Here is a 21,251-nt window from a genome sequence, read left to right as displayed (position 1 = left end):
GAGGTTATGGTCCAACTTCATAAATCGTTGGTCAGGTCACAGATGGAGCACCGGGTGCAGTTCTGGTCACAGACTGTCGGACGGAGGTGACTGCACTGGAGAGAGTGCGGAGGAGATAGGCCGGGACGTTGCCTGGGACTGAGTGTTTCAGGTACGAGGACAGGCTAGAGAGGCTGGTTTAGTTCTCTGTAGTACATCTGCTATGGGAAGGATATTATAAATTAATTAATCAATTAATTCAGCAGTACAGTGCAGTGTTCCAAGGTTGTCAAGCCGAGGGGAGGTAGTGGGGACAAGCTCCCACTACCTAAAAGTGCTCCTCACGGCATGCGACTCAAATAGCCTCTGACCACCAAGTCCAACTCCTGGCCTTCTCGTGTGGCTTAGCCTCTAAGCCCGGTGGAACTGTTTCTACTGACAGGAGAAGGGGCGAAGGTGGGTCCTGGCGCCTTAAAACCAGTGCTTCGGGTAGATGGAGCTCGTCAGCCTGGGAAGGCAGACCATCTAAGAGATTTCAAACCTTCGCTGTCTTGTGGCCATACCCACTCATGGGAAAGGCTTCAGGAGTAAACCCCGAGGACAAATCCGGAGCTGGAGTCCCTAAGACAGTCCGATGTTGTCTTCAACCTCACTCTGGCAACTCCTGCGATGACACTGGTGCCAAGCTGTATCAGCCCTCGCCCTTCCCGTGGGCAACATCGGTGGCGTGGAGAGGGGGGGCTTGCTGCTTGGGCAACTGCCGGTCTCCCATACAACCCTGCCCCGGCCTGCGCCCTGGACAGGACTGGAGCAAGACTTTCCAGGTGCAGAGCCATGGTCTCGCGAGACTAACGGATGCCGTCCACAGTGCAATGTAGGCCCTAATGGCCCTTCAAGCCATATTGCCCCAGCAACACCCTACAAACCTGACTAAGCTAATCACAGGACAATTCACAATGACCTATCAACCTACCCCATCCTGCTCTTCAGCAAGAGAAAGTCAGGCTGTCATAGAAACATCAAACACACAACAGTACAGCACAGGAAGAGGCCCTTCCGCCCACCATGTCTGTGCTGGACCAGCTAAATCCCTCTGCCTGTGCATGATCCACATCCCTTCCTACTTCATATCTGCCTCCACCAGCTCATTCCAGGCACCTACCACACTCTGTGTTAAAAAAAACTTGCTCTGCACAGCTCTTGTAAACTTTCCCCCTCTCACCTTAAGTCCGTGTCCTCCAGTATCTGACGTTTCTACCCTGGAGATAAAGGATTCTAACTGTCTACCCTGTCCCTGCCTCTATCAGATCTACACACACTAAATGCTGGAGGAACTCAGCAAGCCAGGGAGATTTGCCTCAGGACCCTCCTCTGTCTCCAACACTCCAGAGACAACAGCCCAACTTCTCTCCCCATAGCTCACACCCTCTGATCCGGGCAGCAGCCTGGTGAAGCTCCTCTGTGCCCTCTCCAAAGCCCCCTGTAATGGGGTGGCCAAAAACTCCACACAGGTCCCAAGTGGGGCCTAGCTGAAGATTTTATTGTACAGCTGCAATGCAAGGACGTGGGGCTGCAAGAAAGTGGCTTAGAAGGGTTTTGATGTTTTTGTGTATGTCAGCAAGTGGCTGGGTGAGCAAAATGCCAAAATTGGCTTTAATTGCAGGCGATGGATTTAGAAATGAGGAAGTTTAGCTGCAGTGTAAACATCAGAGCCAGAGAGGACCCTTATTCAAGAAAATGTCTGTGTGGATTGCAGACTGTCTGAAGGAGATTCACTCGGCTAATTCCTGGGGTGAGATGTAGAGATGAGGAAGGAGTATCAGAGCTCAGTAACATGGTAACACGGTGTCATGATAACAACCGTTTTCTCAATGTCAGCAAATGGAAAGAGCTGAACATTGACCTGGGGAACGAACGAGTACACACGCTCCTGCTTACGCCCACGGTTCTGAGGTCGAGAGGGTAGAGAGATTCGAGTTCCTAGGGGTGAACTTCACCAATAGCCTGTGCTAGTCCAACCACATTGACACCATGGCCCAGAGATCTCACTCCCTCAGGAGGCTCAAGAAATTTGATCAACCCTCACCAATGTTTACAGACGCACCACAGAAAGCATCCTATCCGGGTAAACGACGGCTCGGTACGGAAACTGCTCTGCCCATGGCTACGACAAACCGCAGAGAGTTGTGGACACATCACGGGAACCAGCCTCCCCGCCATGGACTCTGTCGACACTGCTCACTGCATCGGAACAGCAGCCAGTGTGATCAAAGATCTTACCTGCCCTGGTCAATCCCTCTTCTCCCCTCTCCCATGGTGAAAGCGATACAAAAGCCTGAAGACATGTACCCCCAGGCTCAAGGACGCTTCTACCCCGCTGTTAGCAGACTATTGAGTGGTGTCCCAGTACGATTGACCTCACAATCTACCTCGTTATCATCTTGCATCTTACTGTCAGCCTGCACGGTGCTTTCTCTGGAGCTGTTACACTTTATTCTGCAATCTGTTATTGCTTTACCTTGTTCTACCTCAGTGCACTGTGTGATGGTCTGATCTGTGTGCACAGTTCTCACTGTATCTCGGCAGTTTATTTTTGTTTCATTTAGCGATACAACGCAGTACAGGCCCTTCCGGCCCAATGAGCCCCACCGCCCAGCCCCCCCGACCCTAACCTGATCGGGGAATAGTTTACCGTGACCTCATAACCTTCCCGCTGTGTATTTGGACTGTGGGAAGAAACCGGAGCTCCTGGGGAAAAGCACAGGGAGGATGGACGGAGACTTGTTACAGAACTGTGAACTCCAGAACAGCTCGAGGTATGAGATAGGAAGGACGTGACTGCAGTGGAGAGGGTGCAGAGGAGATTCCACAGGAAGTTTGGAAATAGTTGGTCATTATTGTAACATGTACTGAGACACAGTGACAAGCTTTTGCCTGCGTGTCACCCAGGCAGTTCACTCCACACATCAGTACAGAAGGGAAACAGAGTTACAGTTATAGAACAAGTGCAGGCAGGCAGACAGATGAAGTGCCCCACCGAGGTAGACTGAGATCGAGGGTTGCCGCGTGAGAGTCCGACAACAGCGGGATAGGAGCTGTCCCCGAGCCTGGTGGCGCCTGCTTTCAGGCTTTTGTATCTTCTGCCTGATGGGCGGGGGGGACAAGTGAGTACGTCTGAGGTGGGAGGAGTCCTTGGCAACGGGAAGTGTAGGCCGAGTTTATGGAGGGGAGGCTGGTTTCCGTGAGGTTCTTGAGGTCCTGGGCAGGGCAGTTGCCGTGGTACATCTGGATAGAATGCTCTCTCTGCGGGACACCCGTAAAAACGAGCAATTAGAGACACAGGCCAGCATTTTGCCCATAGTCAGATCAGGACAGTGCTGGTGACAGTCACTCCCAGAAATGGGAAGCCTTGGACGGAGCGTAAACTGAAAAATTGTTTTATGAAATTGGTAACTTCCCTTCCAAGGAGACACTTCTCCCTGGAGCAGCTGAGCCTGAGCTGGACCAGATGGAGATGGACAAATTCAGAGGGACAAAGGCAGAGCAGTTAGAATGAAATCTTTCCCCAGAAAGAAGGACACCTGACAACTATAGGAGATAAGATTAGGGTGGAGGGGTGTAGAAAGAGGTTTAGAAATGGCTCCAGGTTCCAGTCCCATTCCTAGGAAGGCTGTGGTTGGAATCTGGAGCACACTACCGAATGTGACAGAGACTCTCCCAACATTGAAGTGTCTGGATCACCGAGTCAGAGAAGGGAATGGGCCAAGAATGAGGGGAATGGGATTGGTGCAGATTGGTACAATGGACGATACCACCTGTTCCACGGCTTGCGCAATCTACCCCTCACTTTGGTTCTCCCCCTCCACTCCTCATTCCCTCACTTCTTTCTCAAGGCTCTTGGCCATTCCCAGACCTCGGTTCCTCACCAGCATTTGAGCTATTCTCTAACCCAGGGTCAGGCACACGACCCATCTCCCGCCAAACCAAGGTAGTGTTGGGGAGTGCTGCCTACCAGACAAGACCCTGTCCTGCTCTTCAGCAAGAGAAAGTCAGGCTGTCATAGAAACATCAAACACACAACAGTACAGCACAGGAAGAGGCCCTTCCGCCCACCATGTCTGTGCTGGACCAGCTAAATCCCTCTGCCTGTGCATGATCCACATCCCTTCCTACTTCATATCTGCCTCCACCAGCTCATTCCAGGCACCTACCACTCTCTGTGTTAAAAAAAACTTGCTCTGCACAGCTCTTGTAAACTTTCCCCCTCTCACCTTAAGTCCGTGTCCTCCAGTATCTGACGTTTCTACCCTGGAGATAAAAGATTCTAACAGTCTACCCTGTCCCTGCCTCTATCAGATCTACACACACTAAATGCTGGAGGAACTCAGCAAGCCAGGGAGATTTGCCTCAGGACCCTCCTCTGTCTCCAACACTCCAGAGACAACAGCCCAACTTCTCTCCCCATAGCTCACACCCTCTGATCCGGGCAGCAGCCTGGTGAAGCTCCTCTGTGCCCTCTCCAAAGCCCCCTGTAATGGGGTGGCTAAAAACTCCACACAGGTCCCAAGTGGGGCCTAGCTGAAGATTTTATTGTACAGCTGCAATGCAAGGACGTGGGGTTGCAAGAAAGTGGCTTAGAAGGGTTTTGATGTTTTTGTGTATGTCAGCAAGTGGCTGGGTGAGCAAAATGCCAAAATTGGCTTTAATTGCAGGCGATGGATTTAGAAATGAGGAAGTTTAGCTGCAATGTAAACATCAGAGCCAGAGAGGACCCTTATTCAAGAAAATGTCTGTGTGGATTGCAGACTGTCTGAAGGAGATTCACTCGGCTAATTCCTGGGGTGAGATGTAGAGATGAGGAAGGAGTATCAGAGCTCAGTAACATGGTAACACGGTGTCATGATAACAACCGTTTTCTCAATGTCAGCAAATGGAAAGAGCTGAACATTGACCTGGGGAACGAACGAGTACACACGCTCCTGCTTACGCCCACGGTTCTGAGGTCGAGAGGGTAGAGAGATTCGAGTTCCTAGGGGTGAACTTCACCAATAGCCTGTGCTAGTCCAACCACATTGGCACCATGGCCCAGAGATCTCACTCCCTCAGGAGGCTCAAGAAATTTGATCAACCCTCACCAATGTTTACAGACGCACCACAGAAAGCATCCTATCCGGGTAAACGACGGCTCGGTACGGAAACTGCTCTTGCCACGACTCAAGAAACCGCAGAGAGTTGTGGACACATCACAGAAACCAGCCTCCCCTCCATGGACTCTGTCTGCACCCTGCTCAGTCTTAGTAAAGTACCCAACACAGGAGGTTCATGAGGAAGATTCCGGGAATGAAGGGGTTAATAACTGAAGAACGTTTGGCAGCTTTGGGCCTGCACTCACTGGAATTGAGAAGAAAGTTGGGGGGGGGGGGGGGAATCTCATTGAAATATACCGAATGTTGAAAGGACAAGATAAAGGCGGGAATGTTTATTATGGTGGGGACAAGAGGGCATAGCCTCAAAAGTGAGGGCTGTCCTTTTAGACCAGAAGTAAAGAGGGATTTCTTTTTGGTGAACCTGTGGAATGCTCTGCCACAGATCGTGGGTATATTAAAGCGGAACTGCGGAGAGTTGTGGAGAGTTATCATCTTGCATCTGACTGTCAGCCTGCACAGTGCGTTCTCTGGAGCTGTTACACTTTATTCTGCAATCTGTTATTGCTTTACCTTGTTCTACCTCAGTGCACTGTGTGATGGTCTGATCTGTGTGCACAGTTCTCACTGTATCTCGGTAGACAAACCAGTTGCAGTTTATTTTTGTCTCGTTTAGCACGGGCCTCACCATCCAGCCCCCCCGACACACCTTACTGACCCCGACCTAATCGCGGGACAGTTTGCCAGAACCTAATAACCTACTAACCCGTCTGTCTTTGCGAGGAAACCCACACCGCTCACACGGAGAATGTACAAACTCCTTACGGACAACGTTGGAATTCCACTCCGATGCTCCAAGCTGTAATAACATCACACTAATCCCTGCTCTACCAAAGTGCCCTGGTAAAGTGAACTTCACTAGCAGCTGAAGAAAATAGAGCTAAATTCTTTGCGATTTAGAAGGAGGTGGGCAATCTCTCTGAAATATCTCTGATCCTGATGGGTTAGATGTGGAGGTGTTTCCCATCGTGGAAGAGGCTTTGGATGAAGGGATTCAGGGATGGTCATTTCACACTGGGGGGGGGGATCTCTGGAGAGTTATGCAGGCTGGATCACTTGGGTCAGTGAGGAGGGAGCTCAGAAGGTTCAGGGATGGAGATGAGGAACTGCTTTTCCCAGAGAGTCGTGAATCTGTGGAATTCCCTACCCAGGGAAGCAGTAGATTTAGGACACGGTTAAGTGGATTTTTACATAGCCGGGGAATTATGGGGGAAAGGTGGAGCTGGACATGGAAAGGATGGAGGGATTGAAAGGGTTAATTCTTGAGGAGTGTTTGATGGCTCTGGGCTTGTACCCGCTGGAGGAGCTCATTGAAACCTTTCGAATATTAGATAGGGTGAATGTGGAGAGGGTGTTTCCTTTTGTCGGGGAGTCACGACCTCAGAATACAAGGATGTCCCTTGACAAAAGAAATGAGGACAGGGGTCAGTGAATCTATGTAATTCATTGCCACAGGTATAGCCGTGGAGGCAGGTCATTGGGTACATTTAAATTGGAGGCTTAAAGGCCCTTTATTATGTTTTGTAACTTCAAAATGTTAAACTAATTCAAAGGAAAACAAGAGAGCCAAGAGATGCGAGTCTGACTTCATGTTTTTACTTTAAGTGAGGCACACTTGTATCACGTGGTACCATCCCTGACGTATGCAATTCACGTACTTTTACATATAACCAGAATGAATTATACAAACAAGGAATGCTTAGTCATACAATATATTTACAATATTACTCCAGTATTACTGAAATGTTCTTGATTAGTCAGGGCATCAAAGGTTACAGGGAAAATGGGGTGAGAGGGGTGATCAACCAGCCATGGTGAAATGGCGGAGCAGACTCGATGGGATGAATGGCCTCATTCTGTTCCTATGTCTTATGGAGTCCACAGCGAACCAGCCATGATCTTATTGAATGGTGAAGCAGGCTCAACGGGCCAGATGGCCGACTCCTGTCCTATTTTTTATTTCTTGTGTTCAGAACTTGCATAGAAGAGGATCTGAGACCAAGGGAAGATCAGAGGTGATCGTGTTGAGTGGCGGAACAGCCTAGAGGGGCCAAGTGGTCTACTCGTAATGTCGTAGAGCCCGTAAACCATCCCTCCGGCCTAACCGGTCCATGCTGACCAAGATTACATCTAAGCTAGTCCAATGTCCCTCCAAACCTTTCCTATCCATAGGACAGAGGAGCAGAATCAGGCCTTTCAGCCCATCGAGTCTGCTCCGCCATCCCATCCTGGCTGATCCCAGATCCCACCCAACCCCATACACCTGCCATATCCTTTGATGCCCTGACTAATCAGGAAACAATTAACTCCTGCCTTAAATATTCCCACAGACTTTGGCCTCCACTGCAGTCTATGGCAGAAAGTTCCACAGATTCACTACTCTCTGGCTAAAAAAAATTCCTCCTTACCTTTGTTCTAAAAGGTCACTCCAAAGTTTTGAGGCTGTGAACCTCTAGATCTGGATACCCCCACCATAGGAAACATCCTTTCCACATCCACCCTATCTAGTCCTTTCAACATTTGATAGGTTTCAATGAGATTTCCTAACCCCCACCCCCACATTCTTCTAAATTCTAGTGAGAACAGGCCCAAGGCCCAAAGTTGCCAAACGCTCCTCATATGTTAACCCCTTCATTCCTGGAATCATCCTTGTGAACCTCCTCTGGACTCTCTCCAATGACAACACATCCTTTCTGAGATATGGGGTCCGAAACGTTTGACAATACTCCACGTGCGGCCTAACTAGTGTCTTATAAACGTCAGCATTATCATTGTTTTTATGTTCTATTCCCCTTGAAATAAAAGCCAAAATTATATTTGCCTTCTTTACCAGAGACTCAACCTGTAAATTAACCTTCTGGGAGTCTTGCACGAGGACTCCTAAGTCCCTCTGCACCTCTGATGTTTAAATTTTCTCCCCACTTGGATAATAGTCTGCACTATTGTTCCTTTTACCAAAATACATCATCATAGATTTCCCAACACTGTATTCCATCTGCCACTTTTTTTGTCTAAGCCCTGTTGCAATCGCATTGCTTCCTCAGTACTACCTACCCCTCCTCCTATCTTCGTATCATCAACAAACTTTGCCACGAAGCATTCAATTCCATTATCCAAATCACTGACAAACAATGTGAAAAGCAGCGGTCCCAATACTGATCTCTGAGGAACATCACCAGTGGTCACCGGCAGGCAACCAGAAAAGGCCTGTTTCATTCCCACTCGCTGCCTCCTGCCTGTCAGCCATTCCGCTATCCACGCCAGTATCTTTCCTGTAACGCCGTAGGATTTTATCATTAAACATCCTCAAGTGTGGCACCTTATCAAATGCCTTCTGATAATCCAAGTAAATGACATCCACTGCCTCTCCTTTGTCCACCCTGCTTGCTACTTACTCAAAGAACCCTAACAGATTTGTCAGGCAAGAGTTCCCTTTACAGAAACCATGCTGACTTTGACTTATTTTATCATTCACCTCCAAGTACCCGCAACCTCACATTCCCAACCACTAAAGTTAGGCTGACTGGCCTATGATTTCCTTTCTTTTGCCTTCCTCTTTTCTTAAAGAGTGGAGTGACATTTACAATCTCCCAGTCCTCCAGGACCATGTCAGAACCAAATGATGCTTTAAAGATCATGACCAATGCATCCGTTATCTCTTCAGCAGCCTCTCTCTAAGGAATCTGAGATGTAATCCATCTGGTTCAGGTGACTTATCCACCTTAAATCCTTTGAGTCTGCCTAGCAGTTTTTCCTTTGTAATAGCAATGGCGCTCACTCCTGCTCCCTGACACTCACGAACCTCTGGCGCACTGCCAGTGTCTTCCACGGTGAAGACAGATGCAAAGTACCCATTAAGCTCATCTGCCATTTCTTTGTCCCCATTACTGCCTCACCAGCATCATTTTCTAGTGGCCCAATATCAACCCTCACCTCCCCTTTACTCTTTATATAACTGAAAAACTTCTAGTATCCTGATTTATATTATTGGCTCGTTTGCCCTCATATTTCATCTTTACCCTTTTTATTCTTTTTTTTTTTGGTTACCTTTTGTTAGATTTTAAAAGCTTCCCAATCATCCAGCTTCCCACTCACTTTTGCTACCTGTCCCTGTCCAAGTGAGTTTTAAATGTTGTTAATGCACCGGCTTCAAACGCTTCCCCTGGCAGCTCCTGACCTCCCTCTGAGCGAAGAAGCTGTCCCTCAGGTCCCTACTCAATCTCTCCCCTCTCATCCTAAACTGTGCCCTCTGGAGAAGAGAGGATGTCTGGCGTCTGTGATGATGTTGGCTGTGTTACGGAGGCAGCAGTGTCCATACAGGGTAATAGTCCAGTCACACCTAGTTGGAAGTGTTGAATGAGGAGTCACAGATAGGGGTGTCAGGGCACCTGCATGGACGCTACGCTGCAGTGGTATTAGACATCAGGCCTGGAGTTCTGTGTACGGGTTTCCATTCCCTATCGTGCAAGGCAGATTTACCAGGATGCTGCCAGGAATGGAGGGCCTGAGTCATGGTGAGAGGCTTGCTGGTCTGGCATTTTGTTCCTTACGGAGTAGGAGAATGAGGGGCAAGCTAATAGACACCTCACAGAGGAGCATCACCTCATGTCCGATACTGAATTCGGGCCACCCTCTCCCCTCCGTCCCCTTTCCTCTCTCCTTCTCACCCAGCCAGCTCCTCCCACACTCACCCTGGGAGCACAGCCTCAGAACAAAGAACTGAGATGAGGAGGAATTTCACAGGTGGTGAATCTGTGGAATTTGTTGCCAACGGGGGTGGGGGGGGGGGAGATACCAAGTCACAGAGTGTATTTAAGACAGAGATTGGTGAGGGGTTTAAGGGTTTCAGGAAGAAGGCAGGAGGATGGAGTTCAGAATAAAAACATCAGACATGATTGAATGGCAGAGTAACAATGGGCCGAATGGCCTAATTCTGCTCCTGTATCTTGTATTGTGGTCTTAATGCCCCTCTGCACTCCCGGTCATGATGTCAAGCCTTGACCCATATCGTCAACCACCCCTCTGATGAAGGGTCTCGGCCCAAAATGTCGACAGCGCTTCTCCCTATAGATGCTGCCTGGCCTGCTGCGTTCCACCAGCATTTTGTGTGTGTTGTTCGACCACCCCTCTGCCTCCATAGACGCTGCCCGATTCACAGCTGCAAACTGGAGCGGTCTTTCAAAGGGCCGCCACTCAGGAAGTGGGAGAAATGGGCACTGTCACCCTTTGCAATGAAAATTGGTGATTCAAAATCCGGATGTGAGCAAACCTCTGCGGCAGCTTCTGGTGAAAAAGGGGAAGGAGATGCCAGGACATTTCTAAAGATGAGAATGCAGTTGTGTGTGTCTGGGTGTCTCTTTCTCTCTCTCTCTCTCTCTCTACATCTCTCTGACTCTGTCTCTCTTTCTCGATCTCTCTCTCTCTCTCTCTCTCTCTCTCTCTCTCTCTCTCTCACACACACACACACAGTCTCTTCTGTCTCTCATTATGTCTTTCTGTCTCAGTGCACCTCTCTCCCTCTGCCCCCCAACCCTTCATCAACCACCGCACAAAGAGGAACTCAGCAAATCCAGTCACTTGACTCATTCCCACTTCCCGAAACAAGGTCAAAGGTCAAGCTGCAGTGCTCCGCGATCTTTCCCAGATAGCACCGGAGAACACTGGGAGAGGATTTCCCCTTCTCACTTAAAGTTTGTAGTGGTCACATCAAGTGGTTGATCCCAGTGTTATTGTCTAGTATGATCTTTGTTCTGACACATTGAGGTACGGCAAGGTAAAACAGTAACAATGCAGAATAAAGTGTAAAGAAAACCTGAAATGGAACAGAGAAATGATCAAATGCAGGATTGCGAGGTCGTGCGAGACTCTGATGACAGCAGGAAGGTAGACCTCCGGCCTGGCGGTACCAGGCTGTTGTATCTTCTGCCCGATGGGAGGGGGGAGAAGAGAGAGCGTCCCTTTCATCTTTGATTCTGCTGGCTACTTTACTGAGGCAGCGGGGAGTGTGGAGGGGAGGCTGGTTTCTTCACAACTCTCTGCCGTTTCTTGAGCTCATTTGCCATACCGAGCATTGGTGCATCTAGACAGAATGCTTCCTAGAGTGCGTTCTATAGTGGTGAGGGTCTGTGGGTACTTGCTGAATTCCTTTGGCCTCCTGAAGAAGTAGAAGCCTTGGTGAGTTTTCTTTGGCCATGACATCTATGTGGCTAGAGGACAGGATACTGGTGGTGTTCGCTCTTAGGAACAGAAAGCTGCCAACCCTCTCGACGCAGTATCGTTGATGTAGACGCCAGCGTGTGTACCGCCACCCTTCCCAAAGTCAATGACCAGCTCTTATTTCAAATGAGATTATATAACTTTCTAATTCCTGGGACACTTGCCCTCCCCTTTCCCTTCAGACCTCTCTGTGACCACCCTCCTCCTCTCTGGCTGAACCTTGAGGTCTTTGCTGTGGGTTGGGGGTGCCCCAGCTGCCTTCCACGTTGTTGTTGTCAAATGGCCCCATCGGACCCTGACCCCGCCACCCTCTCCCATTCTCCTCACTGATGAGCTGATTTCTCCCCGCAGTGTCTGACCCCGACACGGTCACCTCCCAGGTCGGAGGCCGTGTCGACTTGTCCTGCGGCCCCGGAGATCAGGTGGAGACGGAGTGGAGATTCAGGAACAAGGTCCTGAGGCCCGGCCATCACTGTAGGCTCAACGGCAGCCAGCTGATCCTGGAGCCCATCAAGGCGAAGAGCTCGGGGCCCTACACTTGCTTCAGGAACGGTACCAGGGTGAAGAGCGTGCGGCTGCTCGTCGGAGGTAAGGTCTCCCCCCACCACTGACCACCCACAGGGGTCCCGGTGACAGAGCTGTATTTAATCTAATAACTTATTGAGAGAGCAGATTTTATACAAATAATGTACTGCAGTTCATAGTGCTCTGCAATGGGATAAAGTTAGGACAGGACCTATTCGGCTTCTTCCCCAGGCTGTAAGAGGCCGGAACTCCCTAACACCATCACAGTCTCATCACCTCTGACGCCCCAGTAACGTTGCATTGTACTTATATGAATTGTGTTGTAAATGCACCGAATTATTCGTTTATTTGTGGTAATATTACTTTATGCGTTGTGTGCGTGAGTTACGTGTGCTGCGGAGGAACGTGTGTGAGTTACGTGTGCTGCGGAGGAACGTGTGTGAGTTGTGCAGCGGAGTTACGTGTGCTGCGTTGTGTGTGTGAGTTACGTGTGCTGCGTTGTGTGTGTGAGTTACGTGTGCTGCGGAGGAACGTGTGCTGCGTTGTGCAGCGGAGGAACGTGTGCTGCGTTGTGCAGCGGAGGAACGTGTGCTGCGTTGTGTGCGTGAGTTTCGTGTGCTGCATTGTGCTGCGGAGGAACGTGTGCTGCGTTGTGCAGCGGAGGAACGTGTGCTGCATTGTGCAGCGGAGGAACGTGTGCTGCGTTGTGTGCGTGAGTTACGTGTGCTGCATTGTGCTGCGGAGGAACGTGTGCTGCGTTGTGCAGCGGAGGAACGTGTGCTGCGTTGTGTGCGTGAGTTACGTGTGCTGCGTTGTGCAGCGGAGGAACATGTGCTGCGTTGTGCAGCGGAGGAACGTGTGCTGCGTTGTGCTGTGGAGGAACGTGTGCTGCGTTGTGTACGTGAGTTACGTGTGCTGCGTTGTGCTGCGGAGGAACATGTGCTGCGTTGTGCAGCGGAGGAACATGTGCTGCGTTGTGTGCGTGAGTTACGTGTGCTGCGTTGTGTGCGTGAGTTACGTGTGCTGCGGAGGAACATGTGCTGCGTTGTGCAGCGGAGGAACGTGTGCTGCGTTGTGCTGCGGAGGAACGTGTGCTGCGTTGTGTGCGTGAGTTACGTGTGCTGCGTTGTGCAGCGGAGGAACATGTGCTGCGTTGTGTACGTGAGTTACGTGTGCTGCGTTGTGTGCGTGAGTTACGTGTGCTGCGTTGTGCTGCGGAGGAACATGTGCTGTGTTGTGTGCGTGAGTTACGTGTGCTGCGGAGGAACATGTGCTGTGTTGTGCAGCGGAGGAACGTGTGCTGCGTTGTGCAGCGGAGGAACGTGTGCTGCGTTGTGCAGCGGAGGAACGTGTGCTGCGTTGTGCAGCGGAGGAACGTGTGCTGCGTTGTGCTGCGGAGGAACGTGTGCTGCGTTGTGTGCGTGAGTTACGTGTGCTGCGTTGTGCAGCGGAGGAACGTGTGCTGCGTTGTGTGCGTGAGTTACGTGTGCTGCGTTGTGCAGCGGAGGAACGTGTGCTGCGTTGTGCTGCGGAGGAACGTGTGCTGCGTTGTGTGCGTGAGTTACGTGTGCTGCGTTGTGTGCGTGAGTTACGTGTGCTGCGTTGTGCAGCGGAGGAACGTGTGCTGCGTTGTGTGCGTGAGTTACGTGTGCTGCGTTGTGCAGCGGAGGAACGTGTGCTGCGTTGTGCTGCGGAGGAACGTGTGCTGCGTTGTGTGCGTGAGTTACGTGTGCTGCGTTGTGCAGCGGAGGAACGTGTGCTGCGTTGTGCTGCGGAGGAACGTGTGCTGCGTTGTGTGCGTGAGTTACGTGTGCTGCGTTGTGCAGCGGAGGAACGTGTGCTGCGTTGTGTGCGTGAGTTACGTGTGCTGCATTGTGCTGCGGAGGAACGTGTGCTGCATTGTGTGCGTGAGTTACGTGTGCTGCGGAGGAACGTGTGCTGCGTTGTGCTGCGGAGGAACGTGTGCTGCATTGTGTACGTGAGTTACGTGTGCTGCGTTGTGTGCGTGAGTTACGTGTGCTGCGTTGTGCTGCGGAGGAACGTGTGCTGCGTTGTGTGCGTGAGTTACGTGTGCTGCGTTGTGCTGTGGAGGAACGTGTGCTGCGTTGTGCTGCGGAGGAACGTGAGCTGCGTTGTGTGCGTGAGTTACGTGTGCTGCGTTGTGTGCGTGAGTTACGTGTGCTGCGTTGTGCTGTGGAGGAACGTGTGCTGCGTTGTGTACGTGAGTTACGTGTGCTGCTTTGTGTGCGTGAGTTACGTGTGCTGCATTGTGCTGCGGAGGAACGTGAGCTGCGTTGTGTGTGTGAGTTACGTGTGCTGCGTTGTGTGCGTGAGTTACGTGTGCTGCGTTGTGTGCGTGAGTTACGTGTGCTGCGTTGTGCTGCGGAGGAACGTGTGCTGCGTTGTGCAGCGGAGGAACGTGTGCTGCGTTGTGCAGCGGAGGAACGTGTGCTGCGTTGTGCAGCGGAGGAACGTGTGCTGCGTTGTGCTGCGGAGGAACATGTGCTGTGTTGTGTGCGTGAGTTACGTGTGCTGCGGAGGAACATGTGCTGTGTTGTGCAGCGGAGGAACATGTGCTGCGTTGTGCAGCGGAGGAACGTGTGCTGCGTTGTGCAGCGGAGGAACATGTGCTGCGTTGTGCAGCGGAGGAACATGTGCTGCGTTGTGCAGCGGAGGAACGTGTGCTGCGTTGTGCTGCGGAGGAACGTGTGCTGCGTTGTGTGCGTGAGTTACGTGTGCTGCGTTGTGCAGCGGAGGAACGTGTGCTGCGTTGTGTGCGTGAGTTACGTGTGCTGCATTGTGCTGCGGAGGAACGTGTGCTGCGTTGTGCAGCGGAGGAACATGTGCTGCGTTGTGTGCGTGAGTTACGTGTGCTGCGGAGGAACGTGTGCTGCGTTGTGCTGCGGAGGAACGTGTGCTGCATTGTGTACGTGAGTTACGTGTGCTGCGTTGTGTGCGTGAGTTACGTGTGCTGCGTTGTGCTGCGGAGGAACGTGTGCTGCGTTGTGCAGCGGAGGAACATGTGCTGCGTTGTGCAGCGGAGGAACGTGTGCTGCGTTGTGCTGCGGAGGAACGTGTGCTGCGTTGTGTGCGTGAGTTACGTGTGCTGCGTTGTGCTGTGGAGGAACGTGTGCTGCGTTGTGCTGCGGAGGAACGTGAGCTGCGTTGTGTGCGTGAGTTACGTGTGCTGCGTTGTGTGCGTGAGTTACGTGTGCTGCGTTGTGCTGTGGAGGAACGTGTGCTGCGTTGTGTACGTGAGTTACGTGTGCTGCTTTGTGTGCGTGAGTTACGTGTGCTGCATTGTGCTGCGGAGGAACGTGAGCTGCGTTGTGTGTGTGAGTTACGTGTGCTGCGTTGTGTGCGTGAGTTACGTGTGCTGCGTTGTGTGCGTGAGTTACGTGTGCTGCGTTGTGCTGCGGAGGAACGTGTGCTGCGTTGTGCAGCGGAGGAACATGTGCTGCGTTGTGTGTGTGAGTTACGTGTGCTGCGTTGTGCTGCGGAGGAACGTGTGCTGTGTTGTGCAGCGGAGGAACGTGTGCTGCGTTGTGTGCGTGAGTTACGTGTGCTGCGTTGTGCTGCGGAGGAACGTGTGCTGCGTTGTGCAGCGGAGGAACATGTGCTGCGTTGTGTGTGTGAGTTACGTGTGCTGCGTTGTGTGCGTGAGTTACGTGTGCTGCATTGTGCAGCGGAGGAACGTGTGCTGTGTTGTGCAGCGGAGGAACGTGTGCTGCGTTGTGTGCGTGAGTTACGTGTGCTGCATTGTGCAGCGGAGGAACGTGAGCTGCGTTGTGTGTGTGAGTTACGTGTGCTGCGTTGTGTGCGTGAGTTACGTGTGCTGTGTTGTGCAGCGGAGGAACGTGTGCTGCTTTGTGTATGTGAGTTACGTGTGCTGCGTTGTGCTGCGGAGGAACGTGTGCTGTGTTGTGCAGCGGAGGAACGTGTGCTGCTTTGTGTATGTGAGTTACGTGTGCTGCATTGTGCTGCGGAGGAATGTGTGCTGCGTTGTGCAGCGGAGGAATGTGTGCTGCGTTGTGTGTGTGAGTTACGTGTGCTGCGTTGTGTGCGTGAGTTACGTGTGCTCCGTTGTGCTGCGGAGGAACATGTGCTGCTTTGTGTGCGTGAGTTACGTGTGCTGCGTTGTGTGCGTGATTTACGTGTGCTGCGTTGTGTGCGTGAGTTATGTGTGCTGTGTTGTGCAGCGGAGGAACGTGTGCTGCGTTGTGTGTGTGAGTTACGTGTGCTGCGTTGTGTGCGTGATTTACGTGTGCTGCGTTGTGTGCGTGAGTTATGTGTGCTGTGTTGTGCAGCGGAGGAACGTGTGCTGCGTTGTGCTGCGGAGGAACGTGTGCTGCGTTGTGTACGTGAGTTACGTGTGCTGCGTTGTGCAGCGGAGGAACGTGTGCTGCGTTGTGCTGCGGAGGAACATGTGCTGCGTTGTGTATGTGAGTTACGTGTGCTGCGTTGTGCTGCGGAGGAACGTGTGCTGCGTTGTGCAGCGGAGGAACGTGTGCTGCGTTGTGTACGTGAGTTACGTGTGTTGCGTTGTGCTGCGGAGGAACGTGTGCTGCGTTGTGCTGCGGAGGAACGTGTGCTGCGTTGTGCAGCGGAAGAACGTGTGCTGCGTTGTGCTGCGGAGGAACGTGTGCTGCGTTGTGCAGCGGAGGAACATGTGCTGCGTTGTGTGCGTGAGTTACGTGTGCTGCGTTGTGTGCGTGAGTTACGTGTGCTGCATTGTGCTGCGGAGGAACGTGTGCTGCGTTGTGCAGCGGAGGAACATGTGCTGCGTTGTGTGCGTGAGTTACGTGTGCTGCATTGTGCTGCGGAGGAACATGTGCTGCGTTGTGCAGCGGAGGAACGTGTGCTGCGTTGTGCTGCGGAGGAACGTGTGCTGCGTTGTGTGCGTGAGTTACGTGTGCTGCGGAGGAACGTGTGCTGCGTTGTGCAGCGGAGGAATGTGTGCTGCGTTGTGCAGCGGAGGAACGTGTGCTGCGTTGTGTGCGTGAGTTACGTGTGCTGCGTTGTGTACGTGAGTTACGTGTGCTGCGTTGTGTGCGTGAGTTACGTGTGCTGCGTTGTGCTGCGGAGGAACGTGTGCTGCGTTGTGCAGCGGAGGAACGTGTGCTGCGTTGTGCTGCGGAGGAACATGTGCTGCGTTGTGTGCGTGAGTTACGTGTGCTGCGTTGTGCTGCGGAGGAACGTGTGCTGCGTTGTGCAGCGGAGGAACGTGTGCTGCATTGTGTACGTGAGTTACGTGTGCTGCGTTGTGTGCGTGAGTTACGTGTGCTGCATTGTGTGCGTGAGTTACGTGTGCTGCATTGTGCTGCGGAGGAACGTGTGCTGCGTTGTGTGCGTGAGTTACGTGTGCTGCATTGTGCTGCGGAGGAACGTGTGCTGCGTTGTGCTGCGGAGGAACATGTGCTGCGTTGTGTGCGTGAGTTACGTGTGCTGCGTTGTGCAGCGGAGGAACGTGTGCTGCGTTGTGCAGCGGAGGAACGTGTGCTGCGTTGTGTGTGTGAGTTACGTGTGCTGCGTTGTGCTGCGGAGGAACATGTGCTGCGTTGTGTGCGTGAGTTACGTGTGCTGCGTTGTGTACGTGAGTTACGTGTGCTGCGTTGTGTGCGTGAGTTACGTGTGCTGCATTGTGCTGCGGAGGAACGTGTGCTGCGTTGTGTGCGTGAGTTACGTGTGCTGCGTTGTGCTGCGGAGGAACGTGTGCTGCTTTGTGCTGCGGAGGAACGTGAGCTGCGTTGTGTGCGTGAGTTACGTGTGCTGCGTTGTGTGCGTGAGTTACGTGTGCTGCGTTGTGCTGCGGAGGAACGTGTGCTGCGTTGTGCAGCGGAGGAACATGTGCTGCGTTGTGTGCGTGAGTTACGTGTGCTGCGTTGTGCAGCGGAGGAACGTGTGCTGCGTTGTGCAGCGGAGGAACGTGTGCTGCGTTGTGTGCGTGAGTTACGTGTGCTGCGTTGTGCTGCGGAGGAACGTGTGCTGCGTTGTGCAGCGGAGGAACGTGTGCTGCGTTGTGCTGCGGAGGAACATGTGCTGCGTTGTGTGCGTGAGTTACGTGTGCTGCATTGTGCTGCGGAGGAATGTGTGCTGCGCTGTGCTGCGGAGGAACGTGAGCTGCGTTGTGTGTGTGAGTTACGTGTGCTGCGTTGTGCTGCGGAGGAACATGTGCTGCGTTGTGTGCGTGAGTTACGTGTGCTGCGTTGTGTACGTGAGTTACGTGTGCTGCGTTGTGTGCGTGAGTTACGTGTGCTGCATTGTGCTGCGGAGGAACGTGTGCTGCGTTGTGTGCGTGAGTTACGTGTGCTGCGTTGTGCTGCGGAGGAACGTGTGCTGCGTTGTGCAGCGGAGGAACATGTGCTGCGTTGTGTGCGTGAGTTACGTGTGCTGCGTTGTGCTGCGGAGGAACGTGTGCTGCATTGTGTACGTGAGTTATGTGTGCTGCGTTGTGTGCGTGAGTTACGTGTGCTGCGGAGGAACGTTGCTACGTTTGGCCGTGTGTGTACCATTGAAAAAACAATAAATTGAACTTGAACACACAAGGAAATCTGCAGATGCTGGGAATTCTAGTAACCCACACAAAATGCTGGTGGAACGCAGCAGGCCAGGCAGCATCTATAGGGAGAAGTTCAGTCGATACTTCGGGACGAGACTCTTCGTGAGGACTAACGGAAAGAAGAGATAGTAAGAGATTTGAAAGTGTGAGGGGGAGATCTGAAATGATAGGAGAAGACAGGAGCGGGAGGGATGAAGCTAAAAGCTGGAAAGGTGATTGGCAAAAGGGATACAGAGCTGGAGAAGGGAGAGGATCATGGGACGGGAGGCCTCGGGAGAAAGAAAGGGGGAGGGGCAGCGGAGGAACGTGTGCTGCGTTGTGCTGCGGAGGAACATGTGCTGCGTTGTGTGCGTGAGTTACGTGTGCTGCGGAGGAACATGTGCTGCGTTGTGCTGCGGAGGAACGTGTGCTGCGTTGTGCAGCGGAGGAACGTGTGCTGCGTTGTGCAGCGGAGGAACATGTGCTGCGTTGTGTGCGTGAGTTACGTGTGCTGCGTTGTGCTGCGGAGGAACATGTGCTGCGTTGTGCAGCGGAGGAACGTGTGCTGCGTTGTGCAGCGGAGGAACATGTGCTGCGTTGTGTGCGTGAGTTACGTGTGCTGCGTTGTGTGCGTGAGTTACGTGTGCTGCGTTGTGCTGCGGAGGAACATGTGCTGCGTTGTGCAGCGGAGGAACATGTGCTGCGTTGTGCAGCGGAGGAACGTGTGCTGCGTTGTGCAGCGGAGGAACATGTGCTGCGTTGTGTGCGTGAGTTACGTGTGCTGCGTTGTGCTGCGGAGGAACATGTGCTGCGTTGTGCAGCGGAGGAACGTGTGCTGCGTTGTGCAGCGGAGGAACATGTGCTGCGTTGTGTGCGTGAGTTACGTGTGCTGCGTTGTGCAGCGGAGGAACATGTGCTGCGTTGTGCAGCGGAGGAACGTGTGCTGCGTTGTGCAGCGGAGGAACATGTGCTGCGTTGTGCAGCGGAGGAACATGTGCTGCGTTGTGCAGCGGAGGAACGTGTGCTGCGTTGTGCTGCGGAGGAACGTGTGCTGCGTTGTGTGCGTGAGTTACGTGTGCTGCGTTGTGCAGCGGAGGAACGTGTGCTGCGTTGTGTGCGTGAGTTACGTGTGCTGCATTGTGCTGCGGAGGAACGTGTGCTGCGTTGTGCAGCGGAGGAACATGTGCTGCGTTGTGTGCGTGAGTTACGTGTGCTGCGGAGGAACGTGTGCTGCGTTGTGCTGCGGAGGAACGTGTGCTGCATTGTGTACGTGAGTTACGTGTGCTGCGTTGTGTGCGTGAGTTACGTGTGCTGCGTTGTGCTGCGGAGGAACGTGTGCTGCGTTGTGTGCGTGAGTTACGTGTGCTGCGTTGTGCTGTGGAGGAACGTGTGCTGCGTTGTGCTGCGGAGGAACGTGAGCTGCGTTGTGTGCGTGAGTTACGTGTGCTGCATTGTGTGCGTGAGTTACGTGTGCTGCGTTGTGCTGTGGAGGAACGTGTGCTGCGTTGTGTACGTGAGTTACGTGTGCTGCTTTGTGTGCGTGAGTTACGTGTGCTGCATTGTGCTGCGGAGGAACGTGAGCTGCGTTGTGTGCGTGAGTTACGTGTGCTGCGTTGTGTGCGTGAGTTACGTGTGCTGCGTTGTGTGCGTGAGTTACGTGTGCTGCGTTGTGCTGCGGAGGAACGTGTGCTGTGTTGTGCAGCGGAGGAACGTGTGCTGCGTTGTGTGCGTGAGTTACGTGTGCTGCGTTGTGTGTGTGAGTTACGTGTGCTGCGTTGTGTGCGTGAGTTACGTGTGCTGCGTTGTGCTGCGGAGGAACGTGTGCTGCGTTGTGCAGCGGAGGAACATGTGCTGCGTTGTGTGTGTGAGTTACGTGTGCTGCGTTGTGTGCGTGAGTTACGTGTGCTGCGTTGTGCTGCGGAGGAACGTGTGCTGCGTTGTGCAGCGGAGGAACATGTGCTGCGTTGTGTGTGTGAGTTACGTGTGCTGCGTTGTGTGCGTGAGTTACGTGTGCTGCGTTGTGCTGCGGAGGAACGTGTGCTGTGTTGTGCAGCGGAGGAACGTGTGCTGCTTTGTGTATGTGAGTTACGTGTGCTGCATTGTGCTGCGGAGGAATGTGTGCTGCGTTGTGCAGCGGAGGAATGTGTGCTGCGTTGTGTGTGTGAGTTACGTGTGCTGCGTTGTGTGCGTGAGTTACGTGTGCTCCGTTGTGCTGCGGAGGAACATGTGCTGCTTTGTGTGCGTGAGTTACGTGTGCTGCGTTGTGTGCGTGATTTACGTGTGCTGCGTTGTGTGCGTGAGTTATGTGTGCTGTGTTGTGCAGCGGAGGAACGTGTGCTGCGTTGTGTGTGTGAGTTACGTGTGCTGCGTTGTGTGCGTGATTTACGTGTGCTGCGTTGTGTGCGTGAGTTATGTGTGCTGTGTTGTGCAGCGGAGGAACGTGTGCTGCGTTGTGCTGCGGAGGAACGTGTGCTGCGTTGTGTACGTGAGTTACGTGTGCTGCGTTGTGCAGCGGAGGAACGTGTGCTGCGTTGTGCTGCGGAGGAACATGTGCTGCGTTGTGTATGTGAGTTACGTGTGCTGCGTTGTGCTGCGGAGGAACGTGTGCTGCGTTGTGCAGCGGAGGAACGTGTGCTGCGTTGTGTACGTGAGTTACGTGTGTTGCGTTGTGCTGCGGAGGAACGTGTGCTGCGTTGTGCTGCGGAGGAACGTGTGCTGCGTTGTGCAGCGGAGGAACATGTGCTGCGTTGTGTGCGTGAGTTACGTGTGCTGCGTTGTGTGCGTGAGTT

The 21,251-nt window shown here is 52.8% G+C and overlaps 1 protein-coding gene across 1 annotated transcript in view; it reads left to right on the top strand.

Moving 5' to 3' along the window:
• Positions 1–21,251, top strand: part of LOC140735130 (interleukin-6 receptor subunit alpha-like) — a 115,304-nt gene that overhangs the window by 17,766 nt on the left and 76,287 nt on the right. The window contains exon 2 of the mRNA XM_073059925.1: positions 11,751–11,987. The gene's annotated coding sequence lies outside the window, so the exon portion shown is untranslated. The remainder of the gene's footprint in view (positions 1–11,750; positions 11,988–21,251) is intronic.

Source organism: Hemitrygon akajei, chromosome 11 (assembly GCF_048418815.1).
Source record: "Hemitrygon akajei chromosome 11, sHemAka1.3, whole genome shotgun sequence".
Classification (NCBI taxonomy): Eukaryota; Metazoa; Chordata; class Chondrichthyes; order Myliobatiformes; family Dasyatidae; genus Hemitrygon; species Hemitrygon akajei.
This window is presented reverse-complemented; position numbering and strand designations above follow the sequence as displayed.